The following is a 12,380-nucleotide window of genomic DNA, read 5'->3' on the forward strand; positions in this document are numbered from 1 at the left end:
ACCTGGAATTTATCATCATTAAACATCATGTTATTTTCTGTTGCCCAATCGAAAACTTTGTTAATGTCTGTTTGTAGTTTTTCAATGTCTTCAGGCAGAAGGGCAATATGAAAACTACATAGTAAGCAAGGCAAAGACAACCTAAATTGTTGCACAGCCACATCAGGAGAAAGACAACAGTGAAGAAACAGGAAATAAAACTGAGGATAGGGGCAGACAGATTCACTACAAACGACAAAGAAGTGTTCGAGGAACTCAATAAGAAATTCCAGGAAGTCTTCACAGTAGAGTAAGGAAAAGTTCCAGAGATAAGAGATGGAATAGTTAGCCAGGTACCACTAGAGGAGTTTGGGATTACCAATGGGGAGGTAAGGAAGCTTTTGCTAGAGTTGGATGTGACAAAGGCTATACAACCGGATGGAATATCACCATGGATACTAAGGGAAGGAGCAGAAGCACTGTGCCTGCCACTCTCCATTATAAATAACAAATAGCTGGTAACAGGTGAATTGCCAAGAATTTGGAAGACGACAAACGTAGTCTCGATATACAAGAAGGAGGGATATAAGAGGGAAATTCTTAAGAGAAATATTGTGGGACTCTAAATACAATAACTATAAGTAAAATAAAATCTAAATCTAAATACCTATGACTATACAAGACATGATGGACTATGTCACCCAAAAGTGTCAGGAGGCAGTAATCAGGTTTATCCCTGGTTACTGATAATGAAAATGAATAAAGATAATGATTATCCCTGCTTTTTCAAACATATTAAAAGCACAAGAAGAATCTATGGTTTAATTGAGCATGTATGGAAGCAAAGGAACTGAACTAAAGGGCATGGAGGAATTTCCTAAATAACAGAACACCTGAAAGCAGAGAGATACCAGAGAACCAGGAATGAGTATGTTAGTGTGAGAAGAGAAGCAGGGAAAAATTATGAAAATAATATAGCAAACAAAGCCAAGACCGAACCAAATCTACTCCACAGTCACATCAGGAGGAAAACAACAGTGAAAGAACAGTTAATGAAACTTAGAACAGGCGAGGACAGGTATACAAAGAATGACAAAGAGGTGTGTGAAGAACTCAACAATAGGTTCCAGGAGGTCTTCACAATAGAACAAGGTGAGGTCACTGCACCAAGAGAGGGGGCAGTAAACCAGGCGCCCTTGGAAGAGTTCGAAATTACGAAAGATGAGGTCAAGAAAGACACCTGTTGGATCTGGATGTGAGAAAGACTGTTGGTCCAGACAGGACCTCACCATGGGTATTGAAAGAGTGTGCAGAGGCACTTTGCTTGCCACTCTCCATAGTGTATGGTAGGTCACTGGAAACGGGAGACCTACCAGAAATATGGAAGACGGCTAATGTGGACCCAATATACAAAAAGTTTTTTTTTTATTATTTTCTACCACAGACGTGGCCACACATTTACAATGCTAACCAGCAAATATACATTTTCTTCTGTCCTCCATGGACAGGGTTAGAGAAGTGTTAAACATATAGTTCAGGGGTTTATTGAACACTCAACCACAGAAGGTGATTCGGTGCTTTTTAAAATGCTAAGCTAACCTACATACGTAAATACATAGATACACAGATTTACGTATGCCTTACATAAAGTGTTTGATGTGTCTTTTGCATAGTGTCATTAATGTACATTTACAAAGGTGAAATGTAATTCTGATCAGCTTCCATATATACTTTATACCCATACATATACATACACACACACACACACACATATACATACATATATACACACACATGCATTCACATACATTTGTCTCATTAATTCTGACAGGGTGAGATAGCTGACAGAGAAACTAGTGTGCAATTAAGCACTTAATCACTGAAGGTGCTTTTACAAGCTCAGGTTATATAGTTACATCATATATATATACATTGTATAATTGATATATTACATGGTCAATCTTGGATACAAGTCCAATATATCATCAAGTGTTCCAGTACTCATATAGTAATTACAGAGTTCAGCATACCTTAGCCCAGGAGGGCGAAAGTCAGTCAGTATGGGACATTCTACAATATAATGTTCAAGAGAGTGCATGTTTTCTCTTTCACAAAGATGACACATTGTGTACTCGACATTTGGGTTTTGAAAAAGCTGCCAGATACGTCTATATCCCAGCCGTATTCTGGCCACTATAACATCACATTGCCGGGTTCTTGTTCTATTAGTCCCATATGTGAATGTCTCCTCACGATATCTATCATAATATTTAAAGCTACTACTTTCAGGTCTTTGTAAATTTGTTAGGTCGGTGAGATCTTCATTAGATATTTGTTTAAGTATTCTCTTTGTCACTGCTAATGAAACACCCATATCAATTTCTACCACTGGTTTTCTGTAGGCTGTCTTTGCAAGCATATCAACAGGGTCATGCCTTGAGATGCCAACATGTGATGGTATCCTTGACTTGTATACCATGCAAAATGATGGAGAAGGTCGCGAGAAAAAAACTAGTAACATATCTGGAGAGAAGGGACTTCGTGACAAATCGCCAACATGTGTTCAGGGAGGGTAAATCTTGCCTTACAGGCTTAATTGAATTCTACGACTAGGTGACAAAGATTGAGCAAGAAAGAAAAGGCTGGGCAGACTGCATTTTCTTGGACTGTCTGAAAGCCTTTGACACAGTACCCCATAAGAGGCTGGTACATAAGCTGGAGAGACAGGCAGGAGTGACTGGTAAGGTGCTCCAGTGGATAAGGGAGTACCTAAGCAATAGTAATCAGAGAGTTACAGTGAGGGATGAGACCTCAGATTAGCGTGAAGTCACCACTGGAGTCCCACAGGGCTCTGTACTCGGAGCTATTCTGTTTCTGATATATGTAAATGATCTCCCGGAGGGTATAGACTCATTCCTCTCAATGTTTGCTGACGATGCTAATATTATGAGAAGTATTAAGACAGAGGAGGACAGCTTGTGGCTTCAAGAAGACCTGGACAAACTGAAGGATTGGTCCAACAAATGATTGGTAGAGTTTAACCGAGCAAATGTAATATAATTAAGATAGGTGTAGGAAACAGGAGACCAGATGCAAAGTATCACTTGGGAGATGAAATTCTTTAAAAACACAGAAAGAAAGACTTAGGGGTTGTCATCACGCCAGGCCTGTCCCCTAAAGCCCATATCAAGAGGATAACATCAGCGACATAAGCCAGGATGGCCAATATAAGAACTGTCTTTAGAAATTTGTGTAAGGAATCAGTCAGAAGTTTGAATACCACATATGTCAGACCAATGCTGGAGTATGCAGCTCCAGCATGGAGTACATATCTTTTCAAGCAAAAGACTTGACTGGAGAAGGTTCAATGGTTGGCCACCGGACTAGTACCTGAACTGAGGGGTATGAGCTACGAGGAAAGATTACAGGAATTAAACCTCACATCGCTGGAAGACAGAAGAATTGGGGGGGGGGGCACGATCACAACATGCATGATTCTCAAAAGAATTGATAAGGTAGATAAAGACGGACTATTTAACACAAAGGCACACGCACTAGGGGGACACATGTGCAAATTGAGTACTCAAATAACCATAGAGATATTAGATTTTTTGTTAGTGTCATAGTAGTTGACAAATGGAATGGTTTAGGAAGTGATGTGGTGGAAGCAGACTTCAAACATAGTTTCAAGCGTAGGTATGATAGAGCCCAGTTGGCTCAGGAACCTGTACATAAGTTGATTGACAGTTGAGAGGCGGGACCAAAGAGCCAGAGCTCAATCACGGCAAGTACAACTAGGTGAGTTTGCACCCCCCTAAGCCCTCCCTTCTCCCTCCACCCATGGCCCCCCCCCCCTTTCCCGTAACCCCCCCAAGTTTCCTCTCTTCCCTCACATCCCCAAGCCTTCCCTTATCCCACCCATAGTACCCCCCTCTCCCCCACCCCCCATACCCCTTCCACTCCCCCAAACCCAAGCCATGCCTTCTCTCCCCCCAATCCCTCCCTCCTCACCTGCTCCCCAAACCCTCCCACCATCCCCTAGCCCCCCTCTCCCCAAAGCCCTCCCTCTTCCCCAAACCCTCCCCATCCATACCCCATAGCCTAATACCTCCCTTCTACCCCCCCTCCCTAGCTCTCCCTTTGTGAGAAAATCTGGCTCCATAATATTAATATTTAGAGAACCCTAACCCTATGGGTCTAAAAAATAACTAATAATATAATGCGATTGCTGAGAGAAATATTAGAACAATAATGGACTATAGAAGATGTGCAGAATACCCCTGTTGAAAAACAGAGGTGCAACAAGTACTCTGAGAGAGAACTCTATCAACATCAGAGGTCCGAGACTGTTCAACACGCTTCCGCTATACATAAGGGGCATAACTGGCCGACCTCCTCACAGTGTTCAAGAGAGAACTGGATAAGCACCTCCAAAGGATACCTGATCAACCAGGCTGTGACTCATACGTCAGGCTGCGAGCAGCCGCGTCCAGCAACCAGGAGGCCTGGTCGACGACCGGGCCGCGGGGACGCTAAGCCCCGGAAGCACCTCAAGGTAGAATAATAATTAAATTACAGAGCCAAATCCCTCCACACTCTTTGGTGGGTTATAATAGAGCAAATAACTAATGCGTTAATTGCACAATGAAATAGATGCTTATGCGCATGGAGAGTATGCCAATAAGATATCAAGAATGAGTAATAATTAAATGGCAAAATATAATAAATGGTTAGTAAATGTGATCTTGTATTGAAAATCAAGAATTAACTAAATGTTAGTAAATTACTACTAATAAATTAACAGCGGCTTAGCTGTATTGCAGAAATAGGTGTATGCGTAAAGGCAGTTACATCAACATGCTTGTCGTAATATGCTGTCCTGGAAGACGCGTGGAGGGGAAGGTTATCGCTCCTCTTGTTACTATGGCACAAGCTGAAAACACAGTTAATATGTAAGAAATGCGTATACCAAGGTGAATATTCAACTATTTCCGTATGAAAGGTGGAGACACGATCGAGCATAGAACTATCTTTTATTATTTGATGTTCTCACGTCTTGACGACGTGAGAACCTACGCATTTGTTTACTATGATCACAACTGAACAAATATTATGCTCGCCAGGACGAGTGTCTGATGATTGACAGAGTCACTCCTGCACCCTGACATCTGCTGCTGCAAAGATGACGCTAATACGGGGCGGTGAACGTGTGAGCTCCTAGACACTAGTTGTTTGCCAGCAATATGGCTGCTATCGCTCTCCTCCTCCTCCCTCTTCAGTCTCGCATGCGCATTAGCACGAAGTTGATACGGAGAATTCTTCTCCTTTTAAATATTCAAGCAAGCGAGATAATAAGTCTAGGGTTTATTATAGAGTAGCTAATATTAATTGTATTCTCGTCATATGATAACTAATATGAAACGCAGTTCATATAGACGAAAGGCGAATGGGGGAATTATTTTCCTCCATGATTCTCTGTGATAACAGTGAGTACTGTTATATAGTGATCTTCAGCTAATATTGTGACATTATTTGATCACGGGTTGACATAGTATCAGTTAACAATTCTTAGGAAAAATACTGATATAAATGGAGAATAGAATTTAATTCTCAGAAATGTAGATGTCTTTCCCTCTGTTGAGTTGTCTGACGCAACACCGCCATGAAGTAGGAAAGATTTGACGAAATATTTACACAGTCGGAAAATAATTAATATTGTTAATCTACAAGTTAGTAATATTAGTAAATTACTATTGTTAGTACAAGGATGATTTATTGATGTACTAAAATGAAGAATAAGTGTTGGATATTTCCAACATAACTCTGTGTGGGGGGGGGGGGGGGGAGGAGATCTTGGGTGGCAGTTCAGATCTTAGTAATGACGTACCAGTCTCTCTACCCAGAAGTTATATTCATGGGGTTAGTAGGTTAGTACGCACATAACGGATGTCCAGAATCTATAGCACAGATGTGAGTATAAGTCATCATGGGAACATAAATTAAATGTTGAAATATTAAATTATTATGTCATTTATAATCAAGAACTCTCTAAAGTCTATAGCAGAATCAATGACTAGTGCCACTATCACGTGAAATGGTTGAATTACTTAGTTACCGAGCCGGTCGGCCGAGCGGACAGCACGCGGGACTTGTGATCCTGTGGGCCCGGGTTCGATCCCGGGCGCCGGCGAGAAACAATGGGCAAAGTTTCTTTCACCCTATGCCCCTGTTACCTAGCAGTAAAATAGGTACCTGGATGCTAGTCAGCTGTCACGGGATGCTTCCTGGGGGTGGAGGCCTAGTCGAAGGCCGGGACACGGGGACACTAAAGCCCCGAAATTATCTCAAGATAACCGATGCTGCAAACTCAGAGAACATTCTTAATAACAGATTGGCTATGATCTGTAATTAGGCAGAATGAAATACTGTATAAGTTGCAATCTACGTTATTATACATTAATTAAGAATATAAAGTATTAATCATTGGGCTATTCAAGATCAAGGAGACTTCGAAACTACAGTGAGGTCACTGTCTAGGGTCACTGTGACTTAAAACTGTTGGGTTACTAGACACTAACTTGTCATTGAAGCATCATGATCACCCCAATCTCAAATGAGGATTTGTCTGCACATAAGCAGAACTAAATATGGCTTAAATTTGCACTACGGTGCAATAGTCATTTTAGACTAATAGTATAACTAAGTTATTAGCCTAGCTAAATGTTATTTAATACTAGAAAACTGAATATGTTTACTCATTAAAATCAAGGAAGACTCTGAGTCGACAGTGAGATTAGTAGCTTAGTCATTGTGACTTGTAGCTAATTAAATTACAGCTCACTGGCTTATCACTGGAAACTGTGATAAGTTTCCTCAACTTTATCCTCTTATCCTATAGTTATGATATCTATGTATGATATATATATGATTCTTATATATATAGTTGATATCCTCAATATTAAATGAGAAATTAATTTAATATAAATCGGTCTCTATAAATAGTCAACTGTATTTAATAGTGAGCACACACTCGGCTGGTACTCTGTTGACACTAACTATTGTCCCTAATACCTATCTAAATAGATAGTTTAATTTTCCCAAACGTAACTAAGCAGAGGGCTAAGATAATTCTGACAACTCACTATTGGTAGTGTCACTCTAGCTAAATGGTGAGCAGTGGATCTGCTCATTTGTAAATACGTTAGGCTACAGCCCTCTAGAGACTTAACAAACATATAGTCTAACTAAATTATTTATGAGTAGTGGGTCCTACTCGGTTTATAGGTATTACGCTACAATACTATAGTCCTCTTGAGACTTAATGAAGCATGTAACTTGAGGAATTTCATGGTGAGCAACAATAGTCGCTCAGGTTATCATGGGGAGCAATAATAGTTGCACAGGTTATTATGGTGAGCAATAATAGTTGCAAGTTATCATGGTAAGCAATAATTGTTGGAAGTTATCATGTGAGCAAGCTGAACTCTAAATATCGCGGTAAGCAATAAGGTGTTCAATTATCATGATGAGCATTAGGCTTTCAAATTATCATTGGGAGCAATAAGGGCTCAAGTTGTCGCAGTGAGTAATAACATGCTCGTATGGTGGTGAGCAACAAGGGGCTTGAGTGATAGTGAGCAATAAGGGGGCTCGTATGACGATGGTGAGCAATAGTAGTAGGGATGACGCGCCACACACGAATTTTTGTTTTTTTTGGAAATTCGTGTGTAGCGCTTCATGGTTTTCAGGTGAATTTGGGTAGACACAGATTTGGAATTAAGGCATTCATATGAGGAAAATAATTTCTGAGATTTTAGAAGTTTGTTAAGAGATCCTATGATGAAAATAAGTTCATAGAAGATTGTTAAGAGTTCTTATGGGAGAATTTCAAATTTGAGTTTGGCGTGTCAGGGGTTTCAGGTAAATTTGGGCAGTCACAGATTTGGAATTAAGGAATTCTTACGAGGAAAAAAATTTCTGAGATTATAGTAGTTTGTTAAGAGTTCTTATGATGAAAATAATGTCATAGAAGTTTGTCAAGAGTTCTTATGGGAGAAATTCAAATTTCAGAGTTCATACCAAGAATAAACAAAAATTTAGGCCGCATACATTTAAGTAGAATTCTTACTTAGAAACCAGTATATGTCTATATAACTGAATCATTACCCAACCACCCCCCGCGTCATCTTACCTCACACCCCCTCCCTCCCCCTTACCTCCCAACGTCCCGCATCACCTGTGTTCACCTCCCACCTGCTCCTACCTCTCATCCCTTCCCTCCCAACTTCCCTCGTCACCTTACCTCACACCCCCTCCCTCCCCTACGTCACCTGTGTTTACCTTACACCGCCAGCAGGTCACCTCCATAATCTTATCTTATCTTCTCCATAATATCTGGACCATCCCTCCCCCCCTCTCTCTACCGGTTACCGTAACCCCCTCTCTTTCATATTGTTCATTCAACATTCCGTACAGCTATTTTAGACATCATAATGTTTCTTCCTTTTCATTAAACCAATCAGTTTTACACAAATCAACCGAGGTGCCTCAATGTAACCTTTAATACTCAAGTTGGCTATGAGGTTACCTAAGCCGCCCCAGGCTACCTGCCCCGAGGCCTTCATCACCTGATTACCTGCTCCGTCATCTGCCAGTCATTGCCGGCGTTCACCACCATAATAATTTATATATATATATATATATATATATATATATATATATATATATATATATATATATATATATATATATATATATATATATATATATATATATATATATATATATATATATATATATATATATATATATATATATATATATATATACATTATACGTTAATAAAACATATTTATTTATATTTTTTTATTTAGTTATCTAATGTTAATTTACACAATTTATAATAAACGACTCATTTATCCTGAAGTTCTAAGAAGCTCGCTCCTCAATCCACTAGTATAATATTCATCCTATTCACTCCTCATCTCTGTAAATAAAGAATAACAGTTTAGATAGCGTTTACACATGTACAATATTCATCAAACAAGTAAAAACCTCAAACAAATGTACTCACCATTTTCCGTTAGTTAAGTCGTCTGTAGCCTCATTCAATCCATGTCTCCAAGCACATTTTCCAACAAATATCGCTCTTATCATAACACAGCGTTTCATAGCAGCTCGGCATATTTATAAATAAAGCATAAGATAGCCTCATTACGTTCCTATCATTCTGCATATAATCTCCGTAAGTAAAGCTAGTTTCAAATAGCATTAATGCAGTTTTTAGATCCTTGTTTAAAAGATGATAACAGAAAAACATCGCATATAGCCCACATACGTATGTATTTAAACTCTGAAGTCGCTCTGTAAATGTGTATACATCGCAGTCTTTATAATAATTTAAAAACTCCAAAATGTTGGGCGAATACACATTTATTCCATAAGAATCTAGTACAACTATTTTCCGTTTAGATTTATATACAGCAATCCAGTGGCCCATTACTTCCTTAGAGTCTCTTCTTAATGTATTTATTATAAACATAATCGGACTATCCCGTATTTGTTTCATTATTCTATATATATCCGTCGCTAAATAGCATCCGATATATTCAGCTTTATTACCCGTCATATTGTTCAATGCCATATTAATTTGTTTGCAGTTCATGCTCTTGTATCGCACACGACTCGCCTATCAGAATAAATTCTCAATACTCCCGTTGTATTTCCGAATAAAATAATAACTCTATTTGATTTCACTGGAACAGCAAATTCTAGCATAATTCTCAAGTTACCCGAAGCCTCTATAGGAAGGGTATCTCTCAATTCCTCAGGCGTTAGTCTAAATGCCAGTAACGTTCTTCCTTTTTTAAATGAATTGTATGTCAAGGTATTACATGCGTTAAATCCGACTGTATTTTGAGTCTCATAGTATAGTTTCGAACATTTATTCGGGAACTTGCAAGTTATATTAAATAAATTTGTCCCATCGCGAGTAATATATACATTAGATAAATCGCAGTGATCGAAATACAGTGGATTAAGCATATACGCTCCGGATATGGCTTCCATATCCATCATCATAATAAATCCAAGCACACACACACACACGTCGTATACAACCACATAAGCAGCACAAGGCCAAAAAACACATGGCACATGAAATAGACAAATAACAGTAAATAAAGGCAAAAAAACACCCAATGCAAACGAACAGTAAAACAAAAACCCCTACAAAGTAAAAAGGGGGGGAACAATAATGTACAGAGACAGACACGCAACAAGCACCCACACCAGAACGAACATAACAAAGTAAACAAACCCACACAGGGCAAACTAGATGGCCCACGCAGGAGCCAGGAAAGAATCACACCTACACACAAGCATACCAAAACATAATCACATCTACAAAACCGTAAGTACAGAAATACAAAACGAGAACACACAAACAAGCCCGGCCCAACCCAGACACAGGTGCAAAATAGTGCATAACAATAACAGGCCTCCTAAACCACTGAAATATAGGTAAAAGTACAAACTACAGGAAACAACAAAAATCAAAAACAGAAAAACAGCGAAATACATAAACAGTGAAATACAAACAGAAATAACATAAAAAACAGGAATGTAGTATAAATAATTAAGCAATACACAAGGCCAAGAAAAGAAACACACGCACACAAGCAACAAACACAACTACACCGCCCGCCACCCCAACACAAAACACGGGGCGCGCAATGACACGCAAGAAAGAACACCAAACACCCACAACTGCACACAACCACACCACAAACACGTATAAAAGGCAAGTACAACAAAATAGGCCATGCATGGGCAAGTACAACACCCACACTCACAGACAAGGACACCCACCTGTGCACGCAGGCAATGGGGAAACATCACACAACACAAACAGAAACCAAACACACTAATCACTCATACTTCTCCGGGTACTCCAGAGCTGGAAACCGTAAACAATAAGCTTCCCAAATAAGTTGGTCACCCTCAGGAATCGGACGTCCATGTAGCGCTATAGGCCAAGGCATCAAATTCGGCACATCCGAGACAAAACACCGCACCCGTAGAACCCAGACGGTAGATGGGCACCAGGGAACAGGACACATCAGGTCATTACAGTCATAAACTACAGTTGCCCCAGGGCAGACCACCTCGCCGGACGAGAGAACGAAAGGGAAGGGTTTCTCCATAGGAAGCTGGTCACAGGGCCGCACACCAGGAAGCACACCGGACTGCACGGCAGGCCGCACACCTGCCCGCCCACTAGGGCGTGCACTCTGGTCGACGCCAGGTACCGCACCGAGGTCCGCGGAGGGTGGCTCCGCAGGGGCCCCAGCACTCCCACCAACCGGAACAGGAGCAGAGTCCCCTCACCGCACATCCTTTGACAACACCACTACAAGGTCGCGATCACCAGGGGCAACCGCCCACTGAGGGCAGCCACCCACTGAGGGCAGCCACCAGCAGGAGGCACAGAGTCCAACACAGAAGGCACCACCGGAGGCAACACAGCGTCGGCCACAGCATCATCGTCCATTGCATCACGCTCCTCTGCCCACGACCGGCGAGGCGACGCACCCCGAGCCGAGCGACGGCGCTTAAAAAGACGCCGCTGATCGTCGGAACTGTCACCCCCAGCAAGTGGTGCCCCAGAAGACCCAACGGTAGGCGGCCCCAAAGCCGGGGCAGCACGATCACTCAGAACAGTAGCCTCAACAGCACGGGGCAAAAAGCCACTACCATGCCCGGAGACCGGCAACGGAGAAGGATCAGACACAGCAGGCGGGAGAGCACACTCCAGCACACGTGAGGTATTCAGCACGGATGACAGAGCCGGTGCAGGCAAAGAGGCACTAGGGAGGGAGGAAACCACCGAAGGCGACGAGGTAGACGAGGCAGAGGCCGGGGGTAGGGCTCACCCACCACAACCCCGACAGCTTCGGGAAACAGATGGTCGCCGACAGGAGAAGCAGGCACCACCCCTACAGCAGCATCCAAGGCCCCCACGGAATCAACCGGCCGCGGATGCACCTCTGCAACCACCGAACGACGAAGATCCGAAGCAGGAGTCTCCAGGTCCACAGAGCTCACAGGAGGGGCAGACATACCAGGGCCAGACGGAACGTCCGCCGAAACCGCAGCAGGAACCACGTCAGTACCAGGACAGAGTGAGGATCCGCCGAGGAAACCCCCACACTCAGACAAGCAGGGAAAGTCACCCTCCAGAAAAACCGAAGGGGCCTCAGTACGAGGAGCGTCACTGCCGGCTGCCACGTGGCCCTCAGCATCACACCGGAAACAGGTCCTTGTCTGGCCCTGATAAAAGATCCGTAGAGGGAGCCCTCGATACAAAATCCTGGACGGAAAAGGGGTCGTGACTCGCATGA

This window comes from Procambarus clarkii, chromosome 2 (genome assembly GCF_040958095.1).
Source record: "Procambarus clarkii isolate CNS0578487 chromosome 2, FALCON_Pclarkii_2.0, whole genome shotgun sequence".
Classification (NCBI taxonomy): domain Eukaryota; kingdom Metazoa; phylum Arthropoda; class Malacostraca; order Decapoda; family Cambaridae; genus Procambarus; species Procambarus clarkii.